The sequence below is a fragment of the Pleurodeles waltl genome, chromosome 8 (genome assembly GCF_031143425.1).
Source record: "Pleurodeles waltl isolate 20211129_DDA chromosome 8, aPleWal1.hap1.20221129, whole genome shotgun sequence".
In the NCBI taxonomy this organism is placed as follows: Eukaryota; Metazoa; Chordata; class Amphibia; order Caudata; family Salamandridae; genus Pleurodeles; species Pleurodeles waltl.
This window is the reverse complement of record NC_090447.1, coordinates 188,904,335-188,928,322: the sequence shown is the minus strand read 5'-3', so window position 1 is coordinate 188,928,322 and position 23,988 is coordinate 188,904,335. Positions and strand designations below refer to the sequence as shown.

General features: G+C 31.2%; 14 non-coding genes across 14 annotated transcripts; all 14 read right to left on the bottom strand.

The window, feature by feature from the left end:
- Positions 1–1,261: 1,261 nt before the first annotated feature.
- On the bottom strand, positions 1,262–1,335 carry TRNAT-AGU (transfer RNA threonine (anticodon AGU)). Its single transcript has one exon. It is a non-coding gene; the product is annotated as a tRNA-Thr (tRNA).
- Positions 1,336–3,283: 1,948 nt separating this feature from the next.
- Positions 3,284–3,357, bottom strand: TRNAT-AGU (transfer RNA threonine (anticodon AGU)). Its single transcript has one exon. It is a non-coding gene; the product is annotated as a tRNA-Thr (tRNA).
- A 426-nt stretch (positions 3,358–3,783) lies between these two features.
- Positions 3,784–3,856, bottom strand: TRNAT-CGU (transfer RNA threonine (anticodon CGU)). The gene has a single exon. It is a non-coding gene; the product is annotated as a tRNA-Thr (tRNA).
- A 1,443-nt stretch (positions 3,857–5,299) lies between these two features.
- TRNAT-AGU (transfer RNA threonine (anticodon AGU)) lies at positions 5,300–5,373 on the bottom strand. The gene has a single exon. It is a non-coding gene; the product is annotated as a tRNA-Thr (tRNA).
- Positions 5,374–7,318: 1,945 nt separating this feature from the next.
- Positions 7,319–7,392, bottom strand: TRNAT-AGU (transfer RNA threonine (anticodon AGU)). Its single transcript has one exon. It is a non-coding gene; the product is annotated as a tRNA-Thr (tRNA).
- A 1,948-nt stretch (positions 7,393–9,340) lies between these two features.
- On the bottom strand, positions 9,341–9,414 carry TRNAT-AGU (transfer RNA threonine (anticodon AGU)). Its single transcript has one exon. It is a non-coding gene; the product is annotated as a tRNA-Thr (tRNA).
- A 1,948-nt stretch (positions 9,415–11,362) lies between these two features.
- On the bottom strand, positions 11,363–11,436 carry TRNAT-AGU (transfer RNA threonine (anticodon AGU)). Its single transcript has one exon. It is a non-coding gene; the product is annotated as a tRNA-Thr (tRNA).
- Positions 11,437–13,384: 1,948 nt separating this feature from the next.
- Positions 13,385–13,458, bottom strand: TRNAT-AGU (transfer RNA threonine (anticodon AGU)). The gene has a single exon. It is a non-coding gene; the product is annotated as a tRNA-Thr (tRNA).
- A 1,947-nt stretch (positions 13,459–15,405) lies between these two features.
- TRNAT-AGU (transfer RNA threonine (anticodon AGU)) lies at positions 15,406–15,479 on the bottom strand. The gene has a single exon. It is a non-coding gene; the product is annotated as a tRNA-Thr (tRNA).
- A 1,948-nt stretch (positions 15,480–17,427) lies between these two features.
- Positions 17,428–17,501, bottom strand: TRNAT-AGU (transfer RNA threonine (anticodon AGU)). The gene has a single exon. It is a non-coding gene; the product is annotated as a tRNA-Thr (tRNA).
- Positions 17,502–19,449: 1,948 nt separating this feature from the next.
- TRNAT-AGU (transfer RNA threonine (anticodon AGU)) lies at positions 19,450–19,523 on the bottom strand. The gene has a single exon. It is a non-coding gene; the product is annotated as a tRNA-Thr (tRNA).
- Positions 19,524–19,949: 426 nt separating this feature from the next.
- Positions 19,950–20,022, bottom strand: TRNAT-CGU (transfer RNA threonine (anticodon CGU)). Its single transcript has one exon. It is a non-coding gene; the product is annotated as a tRNA-Thr (tRNA).
- A 1,448-nt stretch (positions 20,023–21,470) lies between these two features.
- TRNAT-AGU (transfer RNA threonine (anticodon AGU)) lies at positions 21,471–21,544 on the bottom strand. Its single transcript has one exon. It is a non-coding gene; the product is annotated as a tRNA-Thr (tRNA).
- A 1,947-nt stretch (positions 21,545–23,491) lies between these two features.
- On the bottom strand, positions 23,492–23,565 carry TRNAT-AGU (transfer RNA threonine (anticodon AGU)). The gene has a single exon. It is a non-coding gene; the product is annotated as a tRNA-Thr (tRNA).
- Positions 23,566–23,988: the final 423 nt, after the last annotated feature.

The window sequence follows — 23,988 nt, the reverse complement described above, 5'->3', positions numbered from 1 at the left end:
AATTATTATTGTAGAGGATTGTATCACTTTTCTTCTTCAACTCTAGCACTTTATTTTATATTTATCTTCCTCTTTGATATACCCTTCATTTTACATTCATAGTCTTGCTTCTGTCATCTCGAAAATACTCAGAATTTTATTTAGTATTAAGATGAACTGTTCAATAGTAAGTTACTCAAATTTTTCATTTTAACATTATATCAAAGGATCATCTAATGAAAATAATCTGTTATTTAACTATGAAAAAGAGCACGGTGTTGTGGAGATTTGAACTCAGGATCTCCTGTTTTTTAGACGGGAAGTCAAAGCAACTAAGCCAGAGAACTTTCATGACAAAGATTTCTGCAATTGCTAGTAGAATGGAGTGCAGTAGAAATCTGTTTTTTTTAAATTTTATTTTCTAATTTGATACAACTCTGTTGTCAAACTCCATAGGTGAGAAGATCAAATTTATTTAAGAATACTTCCTTAATGAGTGACTTACCCTACTTATAGAAGATTGAATTATGTGTTGTAAGTAAAATGCATTGGTTAAATTGAACTCTTAATTTATTTGTCGTCTCTTTCCTTTTCTTTGACATTCTCTTTTCCCCTATTCATTTATGGTATTACTTTCGAATTCTGCAAAACACCAAGTGTTTGTTTCATTTGGAGATCAAGCATTCTAAAGTCAACAGAACACTACTCTTGTTTTTAAGCTTTATTGAACGTTTACTTGAAGAAATTGAATTTTAAAAGTTTGGACTAAATCTAAATTGTTGCTGGAATTTAAACACAGGACATCCTAGTTATGAGACAGGAGCTTTGACCACTAAACAACAGCACCTACTTATCTTACAAATATTGAATAACTGACTTAGTGGAGATGACTTGTCCTCAGCGCGTTTAGTGCAGTCTTCTTTATCTGTGGTGAAACGTTAAACCAAAAAGGATTCCCCATCACTTAAGAAGAATACCTACATTTTAGTTAACAAGTACTTATAAAAGTAGATTACATTTTTGAGTGGTTTACAAATAATAATTGTAGAGGAATACATCAGTTGCCTTCACCTCTAAGGTTTTAGTTCATATATACCTTGCTATTTGATTTACTCTTCATTTTACATTCAAAGTTTTGCTTCTGTTACCATGAAAATTCTCTGAATTTTATTTAATATTAAGATGAACTGTCTATTAGAAAGATGACTCAGATTTTTCATTTTTTTATTGTATCAGAGAGTATCTAAGGAAACTGATCTGTAATTTAAGAATAAAAATATCAAGGTGCTGCTGAGATTTGAACTCAGGATCTCCAGTTTACTAGACAGGCGCTTTAACCAGCTAAGCCACATCACCTGCTTGACCAATGTCACTGGAATAGTTAGCTGAATGGAGTGAAATAGAAATCGTTTTTTTTTTCATTTTCTTTTCTAAGTTCCCACAACTCTCTTCTGAAACACTATAGGTGAGAACACTAAATTTATTTAAAAATTCTTCCTTAAGAGGTGGCTTACCATTCTTTTAGAATATCGAATGATGTCTTGTGAGTGAAATGCATTACAAAAATTCAACTCTAAATTGAATTTTCTTCTCTTTCCTCTTTGTTATAATTCTCATTTCCCTTATTCATTCATTGCATTGCTTTGAAATTCTGCAAAATACCAAGTGCTTTTTTCATTATGAGATGAAGCATTCTAAAGTGAACAGGACACTACTCTTGTTTTGAAACTGTATTTAATATTTACTTGAAAAAATTCAATTCTATAAGTTTGGAGCAAAAGTGAGATGCTGCTGAGATTTGAACTCAGGATTTCCTGTTTAAGAGACAGGCGCTTTAACCACTAAGCCACAGCACCTCTTACTCTTAAAATGATTGAATAACTGACTTAGTTGCCATTATTGCTTTTCAATACCTTCGGTGGAGTCTTTTTTTATCTGTGTTATTACGTTAAACATAAAATAATTCCCCATCACTTAAGAAGAGTACCTAAGATTTAGTTAAAAAGTATTCATAAAAGTAGACTACATTTTTCAGTGGCTCACAAATTATTATTGTAGAGGATTGTATCACTTTTCTTCTTCAACTCTAGCACTTTATTTTATATTTATCTTCCTCTTTGATATACCCTTCATTTTACATTCACAGTCTTGCTTCTGTCATCTCGAAAATACTCGGAATTTTATTTAGTATTAAGATGAACTGTTCAATAGTAAGTTACTCAAATGTTTCATTTTAACATTATATCAAAGGATCATCTAATGAAAATAATCTGTTATTTAACTATGAAAAAGAGCACGGTGTTGTGGAGATTTGAACTCAGGATCTCCTGTTTATTAGACGGGCAGTAAAAGCAACTAAGCCAGAGAACTTTCATGACAAAGTTTACTGCAATTGCTAGTAGAATGGAGTGCAGTAGAAATCTGTTTTTTTTTATTTTCTTTTCTAAGTTGATACAACTCTGTTGTCAAACTCTATAGGTGAGAAGATCAAATTTATTTAAGAATACTTCCTTAATGAGTGACTTACCCTACTTATAGAAGATTGAATTATGTGTTGTGAGTAAAATTCATTGGTTAAATTGAACTCTTAATTTATTTGTCGTCTCTTTCCTTTTCTTTGACATTCTATTTTCCCCTATTCATTTATGGTATTACTTTCGAATTCTGCAAAACACCAAGTGTTTGTTTCATTTGGAGATCAAGCATTCTAAAGTCAACAGAACACTACTCTTGTTTTTAAACTTTATTGAACGTTTACTTGAAGAAATTGAATTTTAAAAGTTTGTACTAAATCTAAATCGTTGCTGGAATTTAAACACAGGACATCCTAGTTATGAGACAGGAGCTTTGACCACTAAACAACAGCAGCTACTTATCTTACAAATATTGAATAACTGACTTAGTGGAGATGACTTGTCCTCAGTGCCTTTAGTGGAGTCTTCTTTATCTGTGGTGAAACGTTGAACAAAAAAGGATTCCCCATCACTTAACAAGAATACCTACATTTTAGTTAACAAGTACTTATAAAAGTAGATTACATTTTTGAGTGGTTTACAAATAATAATTGTAGAGGAATACATCAGTTGCCTTCACCTCTAAGGTTTTAGTTCATATATACCTTGCTATTTGATTTACTCTTCATTTTACATTCAAAGTTTTGCTTCTGTTACCATGAAAATTCTCTGAATTTTATTTAACATTAAGATGAACTGTATATTAGTAAGATGACTCAGATTTTTCATTTTTTAATTGTATCAGAGAGTATCTAAGGAAACTGATCTGTAATTTAAGAATAAAAATATCAAGGTGCTGCTGAGATTTGAACTCAGGATCTCCTGTTTACTAGACAGGTACTTTAACCAGCTAAGCCACAGCACCTGCTTGACAAATGTCACTGGAATAGTTAGCTGAATGGAGTGAAATAGAAATCACTTTTTTTTCATTTTCTTTTCGAAGTTCCCACAACCCTCTTCTTAAACACTATAGGTGAGAACACTAAATGTAATTAAAAATTATTCCTTAAGAGGTGGGTTACCGTTCTTTTAGAATATTGAATTATGTCTTGTGAGTGAAATGCATTACAAAAATTCAACTCTAAATTGAATTTTCTTCTCTTTCCTCTTTGTTATAATTCTCATTTCCCTTATTCATTCATTGCATTGCTTTGAAATTCTGCAAAATACCAAGTGCTTTTTTCATTATGAGATGAAGAATTCTAAAGTGAACAGGACACTACTCTTGTTTTGAAACTGTATTTAATATTTACTTGAAAAAATTCAATTCTATAAGTTTGGAGCAAAACTGAGGTGCTGCTGAGATTTGAACTCAGGATTTCCTGTTTACGAGACAGGCGCTTTAACCACTAAGCCACAGCACCTCTTACTCTTAAAATGATTGAATAACTGACTTAGTTGCCATTATTGCTTTTCAATACCTTCTGTGGAGTCTTTTTTTATCTGTGTTATTACTTTAAACATAAAATAATTCCCCATCACTTAAGAAGAGTACCTAAGATTTAGTTAAAAAGTATTCATAAAAGTAGATTACATTTTTCAGTGGCTCACAAATTATTATTGTAGAGGATTGTATCACTTTTCTTCTTCAACTCTAGCACTTTATTTTATATTTATCTTCCTCTTTGATATACCCTTCATTTTACATTCACAGTCTTGCTTCTGTCATCTCGAAAATACTCGGAATTTTATTTAGTATTAAGATGAACTGTTCAATAGTAAGTTACTCAAATGTTTCATTTTAACATTATATCAAAGGATCATCTAATGAAAATAATCTGTTATTTAACTTTGAAAAAGAGCACAGTGTTGTGGAGGTTTGAACTCAGGATCTCCTGTTTATTAGACGGGCAGTAAAAGCAACTAAGCCAGAGAACTTTCATGACAAAGTTTACTGCAATTGCTAGTAGAATGGAGTGCAGTAGAAATCTGTTTTTTTTTATTTTCTTTTCTAAGTTGATACAACTCTGTTGTCAAACTCTATAGGTGAGAAGATCAAATTTATTTAAGAATACTTCCTTAATGAGTGACTTACCCTACTTATAGAAGATTGAATTATGTGTTGTGAGTAAAATGCATTGGTTAAATTGAACTCTTAATTTATTTGTCGTCTCTTTCCTTTGACATTCTCTTTTCCCCTATTCATTTATGGTATTACTTTCGAATTCTGCAAAACACCAAGTGTTTGTTTCATTTTGAGATCAAGCATTCTAAAGTCAACAGAACACTACTCTTGTTTTTAAACTTTATTGAACGTTTACTAGAAGAAATTGAATTTTAAAAGTTTGGACTAAATCTAAATTGTTGCTGGAATTTAAACACGGGACATCCTAGTTATGAGACAGGAGCTTTGACCACTAAACAACAGCAGCTACTTATCTTACAAATATTGAATAACTGACTTAGTGGAGATGACTTGTCCTCAGTGCCTTTAGTGGAGTCATCTTTATCTGTGGTGAAACGTTGAACAAAAAAGGATTCCCCATCACTTAACAAGAATACCTACATTTTAGTTAACAAGTACTTATAAAAGTAGATTACATTTTTGAGTGGTTTACAAATAATAATTGTAGAGGAATACATCAGTTGCCTTCACCTCTAAGGTTTTAGTTCATATATACCTTGCTATTTGATTTACTCTTCATTTTACATTCAAAGCTTTGCTTCTGTTACCATGAAAATTCTCTGAATTTTATTTAATATTAAGATGAACTGTCTATTAGTAAGATGAATCAGATTTTTCATTTTTTAATTGTATCAGAGAGTATCTAAGGAAACTGATCTGTAATTTAAGAATAAAAACATCAAGGTGCTGCTGAGATTGGAACTCAGGATCTCCTGTTTACTAGACAGGTACTTTAACCAGCTAAGCCACAGCACCTGCTTGACAAATCTCACTGGAATAGTTAGCTGAATGGAGTGAAATAGAAATCATTTTTTTTTCATTTTCTTTTCTAAGTTCCCACAACCCTCTTCTTAAACACTATAGGTGAGAACACTAAATGTATTTAAAAATTATTCCTTAAGAGGTGGGTTACCGTTCTTTTAGAATATTGAATTATGTCTTGTGAGTGAAATGCATTACAAAAATTCAACTCTAAATTGAAATTTTCTTCTCTCTCCTCTTTGTTATAATTCTCATTTCCCTTATTCATTCATTGCATTGATTTGCAATTCTGCAAAATACCAAGTGCTTTTTTCATTGAGATGAAGCATTCTAAAGTGAACAGGACACTACTCTTGTTTTGAAACTGTATTTAATATTTACTTGAAAAAATTCAATTCTATAAGTTTGGAGCAAAAATTAGGGGCTGCTGAGATTTTAACTCAGCATTTCCTGTTTACGAGACAAGCGCTTTAACCACTAAGCCACAGCACCTCTTACTCTTAAAATGATTGAATAACTGACTTAGTTGCCATTATTGCTTTTCAATACCTTCTGTGGAGTCTTTTTTTATCTGTGTTATTTTGTTAAACATAAAAGAATTCCCCATCACTTAAGAAGAGTACCTAAGATTTAGTTAAAAAGTATTCATAAAAGTAGACTACATTTTTCAGTGGCTCACAAATTATTATTGTAGAGGATTGTATCACTTTTCTTCTTCAACTCTAGCACTTTATTTTATATTTATCTTCCTCTTTGATATACCCTTCATTTTACATTCACAGTCTTGCTTCTGTCATCTCGAAAATACTCGGAATTTTATTTAGTATTAAGATGAACTGTTCAATAGTAAGTTACTCAAATTTTTCATTTTAACATTATATCAAAGGATCATCTAATTAAAATAATCTGTTATTTAACTATGAAAAAAAGCACAGTGTTGTGGAGATTTGAACTCAGGATCTCCTGTTTATAAGACGGGCAGTCAAAGCAACTAAGCCAGAGAACTTTCATGACAAAGTTTACTGCAATTGCTAGTAGAATGGAGTGCAGTAGAAATCTGTTTTTTTTATTTTCTTTTCTAAGTTGATACAACTCTGTTGTCGAACTCTATAGGTGAGAAGATCAAATTTATTTAAGAATACTTCCTTAATGAGTGACTTACCCTACTTATAGAAGATTGAATTATGTGTTGTGAGTAAAATGCATTGGTTAAATTGAACTCTTAATTTATTTGTCGTCTCTTTCCTTTTCTTTGACATTCTCTTTTCCCCTATTCATTTATGGTATTACTTTCGAATTCTGCAAAACACCAAGTGTTTGTTTCATTTGGAGATCAAGCATTCTAAAGTCAACAGAACACTACTCTTGTTTTTAAACTTTATTGAACGTTTACTTGAAGAAATTGAATTTTCAAAGTTTGGACTAAATCTAAATTGTTGCTGGAATTTAAACACAGGACATCCTAGTTATGAGACAGGAGCTTTGACCACTAAACAACAGCACCTACTTATCTTACAAATATTGAATAACTGACTTAGTGGAGATGACTTGTCCTCAGTGCCTTTAGTGGAGTCTTCTTTATCTGTGGTGAAACGTTGAACAAAAAAGGATTCCCCATAATTTAACAAGAATACCTACATATTAGTTAACAAGTACTTATAAAAGTATATTACATTTTTGAGTGGTTTACAAATAATAATTGTAGAGGAATACATCAGTTTTCTTCACCTCTAAGGTTTTAGTTCATATATACCTTGCTATTTGATTTACTCTTCATTTTACATTCAAAGTTTTGCTTCTGTTACCATGAACATTCTCTGAATTTTATTTAATATTAAGATGAACTGTCTATTAGTAAGATTAATCAGATTTTTCATTTTTTAATTGTATCAGAGAGTATCTAAGGAAACTGATCTGTAATTTAAGAATCAAAATATCAAGGTGCTGCTGAGATTTGAACTCAGGATCGCCTGTTTACTAGACAGGCGCTTTAACCAGCTAAGCCACAGCACCTGCTTGACAAATTTCACTGGAATAGTTAGCTGAATGAAGTGAAATAGAAATCATTTTTTTTTCATTTTCTTTTCTAAGTTCCCACAACTCTCTTCTTAAACACTATAGGTGAGAACACTAAATTTATTTAAAAATTCTTCCTTAAGAGGTGGCTTACCGTTCTTTTAGAATATTAAATTATGTCCTGTGAGTGAAATGCATTACAAAAATTCAACTCTAAATTGAATTTTCTTCTCTTTCCTCTTTGTTATAATTCTCATTTCCCTTATTCATTCATTGCATTGCTTTGAAATTCTGCAAAATACCAAGTGCTTTTTTCATTATGAGATGAAGCATTCTAAAGTGAACAGGACACTACTCTTGTTTTGAAACTGTATTTAAAATTTACTTGAAAAAATTCAATTCTATAAGTTTGGAGCAAAACTGAGGTGTTGCTGAGATTTGAACTCAGGATTTCCTGTTTAAGAGACAGGCGCTTTAACCACTAAGCCACAGCACCTCTTACTCTTAAAATGATTGAATAACTGACTTAGTTGCCATTATTGCTTTTCAATACCTTCTGTGGAGTCTTTTTTTATCTGTGTTATTATGTTAAACATAAAAGAATTCCCCATCACTTAAGAAGAGTACCTAAGATTTAGTTAAAAAGTATTCATAAAAGTAGATTACATTTTTCAGTGGCTCACAAATTATTATTGTAGAGGATTGTATCACTTTTCTTCTTCAACTCTAGCACTTTATTTTATATTTATCTTCCTCTTTGATATACCCTTCATTTTACATTCATAGTCTTGCTTCTGTCATCTCGAAAATACTCAGAATTTTATTTAGTATTAAGATGAACTGTTCAATAGTAAGTTACTCAAATTTTTCATTTTAACATTATATCAAAGGATCATCTAATGAAAATAATCTGTTATTTAACTATGAAAAAGAGCACGGTGTTGTGGAGATTTGAACTCAGGATCTCCTGTTTTTTAGACGGGAAGTCAAAGCAACTAAGCCAGAGAACTTTCATGACAAAGATTACTGCAATTGCTAGTAGAATGGAGTGCAGTAGAAATCTGTTTTTTTTTTATTTTATTTTCTAAGTTGATACAACTCTGTTGTCAAACTCTATAGGTGAGAAGATCAAATTTATTTAAGAATACTTCCTTAATGAGTGACTTACCCTACTTATAGAAGATTGAATTATGTGTTATAAGTAAAATGCATTGGTTAAATTGAACTCTTAATTTATTTGTCGTCTCTTTCCTTTTCTTTGACATTCTCTTTTCCCCTATTCATTTATGGTATTACTTTCGAATTCTGCAAAACACCAAGTGTTTGTTTCATTTGGAGATCAAGCATTCTAAAGTCAACAGAACACTACTCTTGTTTTTAAGCTTTATTGAACGTTTACTTGAAGAAATTGAATTTTAAAAGTTTGGACTAAATCTAAATTGTTGCTGGAATTTAAACACAGGACATCCTAGTTATGAGACAGGAGCTTTGACCACTAAACAACAGCACCTACTTATCTTACAAATATTGAATAACTGACTTAGTGGAGATGACTTGTCCTCAGCGCGTTTAGTGCAGTCTTCTTTATCTGTGGTGAAACGTTGAACAAAAAAGGATTCCCCATCACTTAAGAAGAATACCTACATTTTAGTTAACAAGTACTTATAAAAGTAGATTACATTTTTGAGTGGTTTACAAATAATAATTGTAGAGGAATACATCAGTTGCCTTCACCTCTAAGGTTTTAGTTCATATATACCTTGCTATTTGATTTACTCTTCATTTTACATTCAAAGTTTTGCTTCTGTTACCATGAAAATTCTCAGAATTTTATTTAATATTAAGATGAACTGTCTATTAGAAAGATGACTCAGATTTTTCATTTTTTTATTGTATCAGAGAGTATCTAAGGAAACTGATCTGTAATTTAAGAATAAAAATATCAAGGTGCTGCTGAGATTTGAACTCAGGATCTCCAGTTTACTAGACAGGCGCTTTAACCAGCTAAGCCACATCACCTGCTTGACCAATGTCACTGGAATAGTTAGCTGAATGGAGTGAAATAGAAATCGTTTTTTTTTTCATTTTCTTTTCTAAGTTCCCACAACTCTCTTCTGAAACACTATAGGTGAGAACACTAAATTTATTTAAAAATTCTTCCTTAAGAGGTGGCTTACCATTCTTTTAGAATATCGAATGATGTCTTGTGAGTGAAATGCATTACAAAAATTCAACTCTAAATTGAATTTTCTTCTCTTTCCTCTTTGTTATAATTCTCATTTCCCTTATTCATTCATTGCATTGCTTTGAAATTCTGCAAAATACCAAGTGCTTTTTTCATTATGAGATGAAGCATTCTAAAGTGAACAGGACACTACTCTTGTTCTGAAACTGTATTTAATATTTACTTGAAAAAATTCAATTCTATAGGTTTGGAGCAAAAGTGAGATGCTGCTGAGATTTGAACTCAGGATTTCCTGTTTAAGAGACAGGCGCTTTAACCACTAAGCCACAGCACCTCTTACTCTTAAAATGATTGAATAACTGACTTAGTTGCCATTATTGCTTTTCAATACCTTCTGTGGAGTCTTTTTTTATCTGTGTTATTACGTTAAACATAAAATAATTCCCCATCACTTAAGAAGAGTACCTAAGATTTAGTTAAAAAGTATTCATAAAAGTAGACTACATTTTTCAGTGGCTCACAAATTATTATTGTAGAGGATTGTATCACTTTTCTTCTTCAACTCTAGCACTTTATTTTATATTTATCTTCCTCTTTGATATACCCTTCATTTTACATTCACAGTCTTGCTTCTGTCATCTCGAAAATACTCGGAATTTTATTTAGTATTAAGATGAACTGTTCAATAGTAAGTTACTCAAATTTTTCATTTTAACATTATATCAAAGGATCATCTAATTAAAATAATCTGTTATTTAACTATGAAAAAAAGCACGGTGTTGTGGAGATTTGAACTCAGGATCTCCTGTTTATAAGACGGGCAGTCAAAGCAACTAAGCCAGAGAACTTTCATGACAAAGTTTACTGCAATTGCTAGTAGAATGGAGTGCAGTAGAAATCTGTTTTTTTTTATTTTCTTTTCTAAGTTGATACAACTCTGTTGTCGAACTCTATAGGTGAGAAGATCAAATTTATTTAAGAATACTTCCTTAATGAGTGACTTACCCTACTTATAGAAGATTGAATTATGTGTTGTGAGTAAAATGCATTGGTTAAATTGAACTCTTAATTTATTTGTCGTCTCTTTCCTTTTCTTTGACATTCTCTTTTCCCCTATTCATTTATGGTATTACTTTCGAATTCTGCAAAACACCAAGTGTTTGTTTCATTTGGAGATCAAGCATTCTAAAGTCAACAGAACACTACTCTTGTTTTTAAACTTTATTGAACGTTTACTTGAAGAAATTGAATTTTCAAAGTTTGGACTAAATCTAAATTGTTGCTGGAATTTAAACACAGGACATCCTAGTTATGAGACAGGAGCTTTGACCACTAAACAACAGCACCTACTTATCTTACAAATATTGAATAACTGACTTAGTGGAGATGACTTGTCCTCAGTGCCTTTAGTGGAGTCTTCTTTATCTGTGGTGAAACGTTGAACAAAAAAGGATTCCCCATCATTTAACAAGAATACCTACATATTAGTTAACAAGTACTTATAAAAGTATATTACATTTTTGAGTGGTTTACAAATAATAATTGTAGAGGAATACATCAGTTTTCTTCACCTCTAAGGTTTTAGTTCATATATACCTTGCTATTTGATTTACTCTTCATTTTACATTCAAAGTTTTGCTTCTGTTACCATGAACATTCTCTGAATTTTATTTAATATTAAGATGAACTGTCTATTAGTAAGATTAATCAGATTTTTCATTTTTTAATTGTATCAGAGAGTATCTAAGGAAACTGATCTGTAATTTAAGAATCAAAATATCAAGGTGCTGCTGAGATTTGAACTCAGGATCGCCTGTTTACTAGACAGGCGCTTTAACCAGCTAAGCCACAGCACCTGCTTGACAAATTTCACTGGAATAGTTAGCTGAATGAAGTGAAATAGAAATCATTTTTTTTTCATTTTCTTTTCTAAGTTCCCACAACTCTCTTCTTAAACACTATAGGTGAGAACACTAAATTTATTTAAAAATTCTTCCTTAAGAGGTGGCTTACCGTTCTTTTAGAATATTAAATTATGTCCTGTGAGTGAAATGCATTACAAAAATTCAACTCTAAATTGAATTTTCTTCTCTTTCCTCTTTGTTATAATTCTCATTTCCCTTATTCATTCATTGCATTGCTTTGAAATTCTGCAAAATACCAAGTGCTTTTTTCATTATGAGATGAAGCATTCTAAAGTGAACAGGACACTACTCTTGTTTTGAAACTGTATTTAAAATTTACTTGAAAAAATTCAATTCTATAAGTTTGGAGCAAAACTGAGGTGTTGCTGAGATTTGAACTCAGGATTTCCTGTTTAAGAGACAGGCGCTTTAACCACTAAGCCACAGCACCTCTTACTCTTAAAATTATTGAATAACTGACTTAGTTGCCATTATTGCTTTTCAATACCTTCTGTGGAGTCTTTTTTTATCTGTGTTATTACGTTAAACATAAAAGAATTCCCCATCACTTAAGAAGAGTACCTAAGATTTAGTTAAAAAGTATTCATAAAAGTAGATTACATTTTTCAGTGGCTCACAAATTATTATTGTAGAGGATTGTATCACTTTTCTTCTTCAACTCTAGCACTTTATTTTATATTTATCTTCCTCTTTGATATACCCTTCATTTTACATTCATAGTCTTGCTTCTGTCATCTCGAAAATACTCAGAATTTTATTTAGTATTAAGATGAACTGTTCAATAGTAAGTTACTCAAATTTTTCATTTTAACATTATATCAAAGGATCATCTAATGAAAATAATCTGTTATTTAACTATGAAAAAGAGCACGGTGTTGTGGAGATTTGAACACAGGATCTCCTGTTTTTTAGACGGGAAGTCAAAGCAACTAAGCCAGAGAACTTTCATGACAAAGATTACTGCAATTGCTAGTAGAATGGAGTGCAGTAGAAATCTGTTTTTTTTTTATTTTATTTTCTAAGTTGATACAACTCTGTTGTCAAACTCTATAGGTGAGAAGATCAAATTTATTTAAGAATACTTCCTTAATGAGTGACTTACCCTACTTATAGAAGATTGAATTATGTGTTATAAGTAAAATGCATTGGTTAAATTGAACTCTTAATTTATTTGTCGTCTCTTTCCTTTTCTTTGACATTCTCTTTTCCCCTATTCATTTATGGTATTACTTTCGAATTCTGCAAAACACCAAGTGTTTGTTTCATTTGGAGATCAAGCATTCTAAAGTCAACAGAACACTACTCTTGTTTTTAAGCTTTATTGAACGTTTACTTGAAGAAATTGAATTTTAAAAGTTTGGACTAAATCTAAATTGTTGCTGGAATTTAAACACAGGACATCCTAGTTATGAGACAGGAGCTTTGACCACTAAACAACAGCACCTACTTATCTTACAAATATTGAATAACTGACTTAGTGGAGATGACTTGTCCTCAGCGCGTTTAGTGCAGTCTTCTTTATCTGTGGTGAAACGTTGAACAAAAAAGGATTCCCCATCACTTAAGAAGAATACCTACATTTTAGTTAACAAGTACTTATAAAAGTAGATTACATTTTTGAGTGGTTTACAAATAATAATTGTAGAGGAATACATCAGTTGCCTTCACCTCTAAGGTTTTAGTTCATATATACCTTGCTATTTGATTTACTCTTCATTTTACATTCAAAGTTTTGCTTCTGTTACCATGAAAATTCTCAGAATTTTATTTAATATTAAGATGAACTGTCTATTAGAAAGATGACTCAGATTTTTCATTTTTTTATTGTATCAGAGAGTATCTAAGGAAACTGATCTGTAATTTAAGAATAAAAATATCAAGGTGCTGCTGAGATTTGAACTCAGGATCTCCAGTTTACTAGACAGGCGCTTTAACCAGCTAAGCCACATCACCTGCTTGACCAATGTCACTGGAATAGTTAGCTGAATGGAGTGAAATAGAAATCGTTTTTTTTTTCATTTTCTTTTCTAAGTTCCCACAACTCTCTTCTGAAACACTATAGGTGAGAACACTAAATTTATTTAAAAATTCTTCCTTAAGAGGTGGCTTACCATTCTTTTAGAATATCGAATGATGTCTTGTGAGTGAAATGCATTACAAAAATTCAACTCTAAATTGAATTTTCTTCTCTTTCCTCTTTGTTATAATTCTCATTTCCCTTATTCATTCATTGCATTGCTTTGAAATTCTGCAAAATACCAAGTGCTTTTTTCATTATGAGATGAAGCATTCTAAAGTGAACAGGACACTACTCTTGTTCTGAAACTGTATTTAATATTTACTTGAAAAAATTCAATTCTATAGGTTTGGAGCAAAAGTGAGATGCTGCTGAGATTTGAACTCAGGATTTCCTGTTTAAGAGACAGGCGCTTTAACCACTAAGCCACAGCACCTCTTACTCTTAAAATGATTGAATAACTGACTTAGTTGCCATTATTGCTTTTCAATACCTTCTGTGGAGTCTTTTTTTATCTGTGTTATTACGTTAAACATAAAATAATTCCCCATCACTTAAGAAGAGTACCTAAGATTTAGTTAAAAAGTATTCATAAAAGTAGACTACATTTTTCAGTGGCTCACAAATTATTATTGTAGAGGATTGTATCACTTTTCTTCTTCAACTCTAGCACTTTATTTTATATTTATCTTCCTCTTTGATATACCCTTCATTTTACATTCACAGTCTTGCTTCTGTCATCTCGAAAATACTCGGAATTTTATTTAGTATTAAGATGAACTGTTCAATAGTAAGTTACTCAAATTTTTCATTTTAACATTATATCAAAGGATCATCTAATTAAAATAATCTGTTATTTAACTATGAAAAAAAGCACGGTGTTGTGGAGATTTGAACTCAGGATCTCCTGTTTATAAGACGGGCAGTCAAAGCAACTAAGCCAGAGAACTTTCATGACAAAGTTTACTGCAATTGCTAGTAGAATGGAGTGCAGTAGAAATCTGTTTTTTTTATTTTCTTTTCTAAGTTGATACAACTCTGTTGTCGAACTCTATAGGTGAGAAGATCAAATTTATTTAAGAATACTTCCTTAATGAGTGACTTACCCTACTTATAGAAGATTGAATTATGTGTTGTGAGTAAAATGCATTGGTTAAATTGAACTCTTAATTTATTTGTCGTCTCTTTCCTTTTCTTTGACATTCTCTTTTCCCCTATTCATTTATGGTATTACTTTCGAATTCTGCAAAACACCAAGTGTTTGTTTCATTTGGAGATCAAGCATTCTAAAGTCAACAGAACACTACTCTTGTTTTTAAACTTTATTGAACGTTTACTTGAAGAAATTGAATTTTCAAAGTTTGGACTAAATCTAAATTGTTGCTGGAATTTAAACACAGGACATCCTAGTTATGAGACAGGAGCTTTGACCACTAAACAACAGCACCTACTTATCTTACAAATATTGAATAACTGACTTAGTGGAGATGACTTGTCCTCAGTGCCTTTAGTGGAGTCTTCTTTATCTGTGGTGAAACGTTGAACAAAAAAGGATTCCCCATCATTTAACAAGAATACCTACATATTAGTTAACAAGTACTTATAAAAGTATATTACATTTTTGAGTGGTTTACAAATAATAATTGTAGAGGAATACATCAGTTTTCTTCACCTCTAAGGTTTTAGTTCATATATACCTTGCTATTTGATTTACTCTTCATTTTACATTCAAAGTTTTGCTTCTGTTACCATGAACATTCTCTGAATTTTATTTAATATTAAGATGAACTGTCTATTAGTAAGATTAATCAGATTTTTCATTTTTTAATTGTATCAGAGAGTATCTAAGGAAACTGATCTGTAATTTAAGAATCAAAATATCAAGGTGCTGCTGAGATTTGAACTCAGGATCGCCTGTTTACTAGACAGGCGCTTTAACCAGCTAAGCCACAGCACCTGCTTGACAAATTTCACTGGAATAGTTAGCTGAATGAAGTGAAATAGAAATCATTTTTTTTTCATTTTCTTTTCTAAGTTCCCACAACTCTCTTCTTAAACACTATAGGTGAGAACACTAAATTTATTTAAAAATTCTTCCTTAAGAGGTGGCTTACCGTTCTTTTAGAATATTAAATTATGTCCTGTGAGTGAAATGCATTACAAAAATTCAACTCTAAATTGAATTTTCTTCTCTTTCCTCTTTGTTATAATTCTCATTTCCCTTATTCATTCATTGCATTGCTTTGAAATTCTGCAAAATACCAAGTGCTTTTTTCATTATGAGATGAAGCATTCTAAAGTGAACAGGACACTACTCTTGTTTTGAAACTGTATTTAATATTTACTTGAAAAAATTAAATTCTATAAGTTTGGAGCAAAACTGAGGTGTTGCTGAGATTTGAACTCAGGATTTCCTGTTTAAGAGACAGGCTCTTTAACCACTAAGCCACAGCACCTCTTACTCTTAAAATGATTGAATAACTGACTTAGTTGCCATTATTGCTTTTCAATACCTTCTGTGGAGTCTTTTTTTATCTGTGTTATTACGTTAAACATAAAAGAATTCCCCATCACTTAAGAAGAGTACCTAAGATTTAGTTAAAAAGTATTCATAAAAGTAGATTACATTTTTCAGTGGCTCACAAATTATTATTGTAGAGGATTGTATCACTTTTCTTCTTCAACTCTAGCACTTTATTTTATATTTATCTTCCTCTTTGATATACCCTTCATTTTACATTCATAGTCTTGCTTCTGTCATCTCGAAAATACTCAGAATTTTATTTAGTATTAAGATGAACTGTTCAATAGTAAGTTACTCAAATTTTTCATTTTAACATTATATCAAAGGATCATCTAATGAAAATAATCTGTTATTTAACTATGAAAAAGAGCACGGTGTTGTGGAGATTTGAACTCAGGATCTCCTGTTTTTTAGACGGGAAGTCAAAGCAACTAAGCCAGAGAACTTTCATGACAAAGATTTCTGCAATTGCTAGTAGAATGGAGTGCAGTAGAAATCTGTTTTTTTTAAATTTTATTTTCTAAGTTGATACAACTCTGTTGTCAAACTCTATAGGTGAGAAGATCAAATTTATTTAAGAATACTTCCTTAATGAGTGACTTACCCTACTTATAGAAGATTGAATTATGTGTTGTAAGTAAAATGCATTGGTTAAATTGAACTCTTAATTTATTTGTCGTCTCTTTCCTTTTCTTTGACATTCTCTTTTCCCCTATTCATTTATGGTATTACTTTCGAATTCTGCAAAACACCAAGTGTTTGTTTCATTTGGAGATCAAGCATTCTAAAGTCAACAGAACACTACTCTTGTTTTTAAGCTTTATTGAACGTTTACTTGAAGAAATTGAATTTTAAAAGTTTGGACTAAATCTAAATTGTTGCTGGAATTTAAACACAGGACATCCTAGTTATGAGACAGGAGCTTTGACCACTAAACAACAGCACCTACTTATCTTACAAATATTGAATAACTGACTTAGTGGAGATGACTTGTCCTCAGCGCGTTTAGTGCAGTCTTCTTTATCTGTGGTGAAACGTTAAACCAAAAAGGATTCCCCATCACTTAAGAAGAATACCTACATTTTAGTTAACAAGTACTTATAAAAGTAGATTACATTTTTGAGTGGTTTACAAATAATAATTGTAGAGGAATACATCAGTTGCCTTCACCTCTAAGGTTTTAGTTCATATATACCTTGCTATTTGATTTACTCTTCATTTTACATTCAAAGTTTTGCTTCTGTTACCATGAAAATTCTCTGAATTTTATTTAATATTAAGATGAACTGTCTATTAGAAAGATGACTCAGATTTTTCATTTTTTTATTGTATCAGAGAGTATCTAAGGAAACTGATCTGTAATTTAAGAATAAAAATATCAAGGTGCTGCTGAGATTTGAACTCAGGATCTCCAGTTTACTAGACAGGCGCTTTAACCAGCTAAGCCACATCACCTGCTTGACCAATGTCACTGGAATAGTTAGCTGAATGGAGTGAAATAGAAATCGTTTTTTTTTTCATTTTCTTTTCTAAGTTCCCACAACTCTCTTCTGAAACACTATAGGTGAGAACACTAAATTTATTTAAAAATTCTTCCTTAAGAGGTGGCTTACCATTCTTTTAGAATATCGAATGATGTCTTGTGAGTGAAATGCATTACAAAAATTCAACTCTAAATTGAATTTTCTTCTCTTTCCTCTTTGTTATAATTCTCATTTCCCTTATTCATTCATTGCATTGCTTTGAAATTCTGCAAAATACCAAGTGCTTTTTTCATTATGAGATGAAGCATTCTAAAGTGAACAGGACACTACTCTTGTTTTGAAACTGTATTTAATATTTACTTGAAAAAATTCAATTCTATAAGTTTGGAGCAAAAGTGAGATGCTGCTGAGATTTGAACTCAGGATTTCCTGTTTAAGAGACAGGCGCTTTAACCACTAAGCCACAGCACCTCTTACTCTTAAAATGATTGAATAACTGACTTAGTTGCCATTATTGCTTTTCAATACCTTCGGTGGAGTCTTTTTTTATCTGTGTTATTACGTTAAACATAAAATAATTCCCCATCACTTAAGAAGAGTACCTAAGATTTAGTTAAAAAGTATTCATAAAAGTAGACTACATTTTTCAGTGGCTCACAAATTATTATTGTAGAGGATTGTATCACTTTTCTTCTTCAACTCTAGCACTTTATTTTATATTTATCTTCCTCTTTGATATACCCTTCATTTTACATTCACAGTCTTGCTTCTGTCATCTCGAAAATACTCGGAATTTTATTTAGTATTAAGATGAACTGTTCAATAGTAAGTTACTCAAATGTTTCATTTTAACATTATATCAAAGGATCATCTAATGAAAATAATCTGTTATTTAACTATGAAAAAGAGCACGGTGTTGTGGAGATTTGAACTCAGGATCTCCTGTTTATTAGACGGGCAGTAAAAGCAACTAAGCCAGAGAACTTTCATGACAAAGTTTACTGCAATTGCTAGTAGAATGGAGTGCAGTAGAAATCTGTTTTTTTTTATTTTCTTTTCTAAGTTGATACAACTCTGTTGTCAAACTCTATAGGTGAGAAGATCAAATTTATTTAAGAATACTTCCTTAATGAGTGACTTACCCTACTTATAGAAGATTGAATTATGTGTTGTGAGTAAAATGCATTGGTTAAATTGAACTCTTAATTTATTTGTCGTCTCTTTCCTTTTCTTTGACATTCTATTTTCCCCTATTCATTTATGGTATTACTTTCGAATTCTGCAAAACACCAAGTGTTTGTTTCATTTGGAGATCAAGCATTCTAAAGTCAACAGAACACTACTCTTGTTTTTAAACTTTATTGAACGTTTACTTGAAGAAATTGAATTTTAAAAGTTTGTACTAAATCTAAATCGTTGCTGGAATTTAAACACAGGACATCCTAGTTATGAGACAGGAGCTTTGACCACTAAACAACAGCAGCTACTTATCTTACAAATATTGAATAACTGACTTAGTGGAGATGACTTGTCCTCAGTGCCTTTAGTGGAGTCTTCTTTATCTGTGGTGAAACGTTGAACAAAAAAGGATTCCCCATCACTTAACAAGAATACCTACATTTTAGTTAACAAGTACTTATAAAAGTAGATTACATTTTTGAGTGGTTTACAAATAATAATTGTAGAGGAATACATCAGTTGCCTTCACCTCTAAGGTTTTAGTTCATATATACCTTGCTATTTGATTTACTCTTCATTTTACATTCAAAGTTTTGCTTCTGTTACCATGAAAATTCTCTGAATTTTATTTAACATTAAGATGAACTGTATATTAGTAAGATGACTCAGATTTTTCATTTTTTAATTGTATCAGAGAGTATCTAAGGAAACTGATCTGTAATTTAAGAATAAAAATATCAGGGTGCTGCTGAGATTTGAACTCAGGATCTCCTGTTTACTAGACAGGTACTTTAACCAGCTAAGCCACAGCACCTGCTTGACAAATGTCACTGGAATAGTTAGCTGAATGGAGTGAAATAGAAATCACTTTTTTTTCATTTTCTTTTCGAAGTTCCCACAACCCTCTTCTTAAACACTATAGGTGAGAACACTAAATGTAATTAAAAATTATTCCTTAAGAGGTGGGTTACCGTTCTTTTAGAATATTGAATTATGTCTTGTGAGTGAAATGCATTACAAAAATTCAACTCTAAATTGAATTTTCTTCTCTTTCCTCTTTGTTATAATTCTCATTTCCCTTATTCATTCATTGCATTGCTTTGAAATTCTGCAAAATACCAAGTGCTTTTTTCATTATGAGATGAAGAATTCTAAAGTGAACAGGACACTACTCTTGTTTTGAAACTGTATTTAATATTTACTTGAAAAAATTCAATTCTATAAGTTTGGAGCAAAACTGAGGTGCTGCTGAGATTTGAACTCAGGATTTCCTGTTTACGAGACAGGCGCTTTAACCACTAAGCCACAGCACCTCTTACTCTTAAAATGATTGAATAACTGACTTAGTTGCCATTATTGCTTTTCAATACCTTCTGTGGAGTCTTTTTTTATCTGTGTTATTACTTTAAACATAAAATAATTCCCCATCACTTAAGAAGAGTACCTAAGATTTAGTTAAAAAGTATTCATAAAAGTAGATTACATTTTTCAGTGGCTCACAAATTATTATTGTAGAGGATTGTATCACTTTTCTTCTTCAACTCTAGCACTTTATTTTATATTTATCTTCCTCTTTGATATACCCTTCATTTTACATTCACAGTCTTGCTTCTGTCATCTCGAAAATACTCGGAATTTTATTTAGTATTAAGATGAACTGTTCAATAGTAAGTTACTCAAATGTTTCATTTTAACATTATATCAAAGGATCATCTAATGAAAATAATCTGTTATTTAACTTTGAAAAAGAGCACAGTGTTGTGGAGGTTTGAACTCAGGATCTCCTGTTTATTAGACGGGCAGTAAAAGCAACTAAGCCAGAGAACTTTCATGACAAAGTTTACTGCAATTGCTAGTAGAATGGAGTGCAGTAGAAATCTGTTTTTTTTTATTTTCTTTTCTAAGTTGATACAACTCTGTTGTCAAACTCTATAGGTGAGAAGATCAAATTTATTTAAGAATACTTCCTTAATGAGTGACTTACCCTACTTATAGAAGATTGAAATATGTGTTGTGAGTAAAATGTATTGGTTAAATTGAACTCTTAATTTAATTGTCGTCTCTTTCCTTTTCTTTGACATTCTCTTTTCCCCTATTCATTTATGGTATTACTTTCGAATTCTGCAAAACACCAAGTGTTTGTTTCATTTTGAGATCAAGCATTCTAAAGTCAACAGAACACTACTCTTGTTTTTAAACTTTATTGAACGTTTACTTGAAGAAATTGAATTTTAAAAGTTTGGACTAAATCTAAATTGTTGCTGGAATTTAAACACAGGACATCCTAGTTATGAGACAGGAGCTTTGACCACTAAACAACAGCAGCTACTTATCTTACAAATATTGAATAACTGACTTAGTGGAGATGACTTGTCCTCAGTGCCTTTAGTGGAGTCATCTTTATCTGTGGTGAAACGTTGAACAAAAAAGGATTCCCCATCACTTAACAAGAATACCTACATTTTAGTTAACAAGTACTTATAAAAGTAGATTACATTTTTGAGTGGTTTACAAATAATAATTGTAGAGGAATACATCAGTTGCCTTCACCTCTAAGGTTTTAGTTCATATATACCTTGCTATTTGATTTACTCTTCATTTTACATTCAAAGCTTTGCTTCTGTTACCATGAAAATTCTCTGAATTTTATTTAATATTAAGATGAACTGTCTATTAGTAAGATGAATCAGATTTTTCATTTTTTAATTGTATCAGAGAGTATCTAAGGAAACTGATCTGTAATTTAAGAATAAAAACATCAAGGTGCTGCTGAGATTGGAACTCAGGATCTCCTGTTTACTAGACAGGTACTTTAACCAGCTAAGCCACAGCACCTGCTTGACAAATCTCACTGGAATAGTTAGCTGAATGGAGTGAAATAGAAATCATTTTTTTTTCATTTTCTTTTCTAAGTTCCCACAACCCTCTTCTTAAACACTATAGGTGAGAACACTAAATGTATTTAAAAATTATTCCTTAAGAGGTGGGTTACCGTTCTTTTAGAATATTGAATTATGTCTTGTGAGTGAAATGCATTACAAAAATTCAACTCTAAATTGAAATTTTCTTCTCTCTCCTCTTTGTTATAATTCTCATTTCCCTTATTCATTCATTGCATTGATTTGCAATTCTGCAAAATACCAAGTGCTTTTTTCATTATGAGATGAAGCATTCTAAAGTGAACAGGACACTACTCTTGTTTTGAAACTGTATTTAATATTTACTTGAAAAAATTCAATTCTATAAGTTTGGAGCAAAAATTAGGGGCTGCTGAGATTTTAACTCAGCATTTCCTGTTTACGAGACAAGCGCTTTAACCACTAAGCCACAGCACCTCTTACTCTTAAAATGATTGAATAACTGACTTAGTTGCCATTATTGCTTTTCAATACCTTCTGTGGAGTCTTTTTTTATCTGTGTTATTTTGTTAAACATAAAAGAATTCCCCATCACTTAAGAAGAGTACCTAAGATTTAGTTAAAAAGTATTCATAAAAGTAGACTACATTTTTCAGTGGCTCACAAATTATTATTGTAGAGGATTGTATCACTTTTCTTCTTCAACTCTAGCACTTTATTTTATATTTATCTTCCTCTTTGATATACCCTTCATTTTACATTCACAGTCTTGCTTCTGTCATCTCGAAAATACTCGGAATTTTATTTAGTATTAAGATGAACTGTTCAATAGTAAGTTACTCAAATTTTTCATTTTAACATTATATCAAAGGATCATCTAATTAAAATAATCTGTTATTTAACTATGAAAAAAAGCACAGTGTTGTGGAGATTTGAACTCAGGATCTCCTGTTTATAAGACGGGCAGTCAAAGCAACTAAGCCAGAGAACTTTCATGACAAAGTTTACTGCAATTGCTAGTAGAATGGAGTGCAGTAGAAATCTGTTTTTTTTATTTTCTTTTCTAAGTTGATACAACTCTGTTGTCGAACTCTATAGGTGAGAAGATCAAATTTATTTAAGAATACTTCCTTAATGAGTGACTTACCCTACTTATAGAAGATTGAATTATGTGTTGTGAGTAAAATGCATTGGTTAAATTGAACTCTTAATTTATTTGTCGTCTCTTTCCTTTTCTTTGACATTCTCTTTTCCCCTATTCATTTATGGTATTACTTTCGAATTCTGCAAAACACCAAGTGTTTGTTTCATTTGGAGATCAAGCATTCTAAAGTCAACAGAACACTACTCTTGTTTTTAAACTTTATTGAACGTTTACTTGAAGAAATTGAATTTTCAAAGTTTGGACTAAATCTAAATTGTTGCTGGAATTTAAACACAGGACATCCTAGTTATGAGACAGGAGCTTTGACCACTAAACAACAGCACCTACTTATCTTACAAATATTGAATAACTGACTTAGTGGAGATGACTTGTCCTCAGTGCCTTTAGTGGAGTCTTCTTTATCTGTGGTGAAACGTTGAACAAAAAAGGATTCCCCATAATTTAACAAGAATACCTACATATTAGTTAACAAGTACTTATAAAAGTATATTACATTTTTGAGTGGTTTACAAATAATAATTGTAGAGGAATACATCAGTTTTCTTCACCTCTAAGGTTTTAGTTCATATATACCTTGCTATTTGATTTACTCTTCATTTTACATTCAAAGTTTTGCTTCTGTTACCATGAACATTCTCTGAATTTTATTTAATATTAAGATGAACTGTCTATTAGTAAGATTAATCAGATTTTTCATTTTTTAATTGTATCAGAGAGTATCTAAGGAAACTGATCTGTAATTTAAGAATCAAAATATCAAGGTGCTGCTGAGATTTGAACTCAGGATCGCCTGTTTACTAGACAGGCGCTTTAACCAGATAAGCCACAGCACCTGCTTGACAAATTTCACTGGAATAGTTAGCTGAATGAAGTGAAATAGAAATCATTTTTTTTTCATTTTCTTTTCTAAGTTCCCACAACTCTCTTCTTAAACACTATAGGTGAGAACACTAAATTTATTTAAAAATTTTTCCTTAAGAGGTGGCTTACCGTTCTTTTAGAATATTAAATTATGTCCTGTGAGTGAAATGCATTACAAAAATTCAACTCTAAATTGAATTTTCTTCTCTTTCCTCTTTGTTATAATTCTCATTTCCCTTATTCATTCATTGCATTGCTTTGAAATTCTGCAAAATACCAAGTGCTTTTTTCATTATGAGATGAAGCATTCTAAAGTGAACAGGACACTACTCTTGTTTTGAAACTGTATTTAAAATTTACTTGAAAAAATTCAATTCTATAAGTTTGGAGCAAAA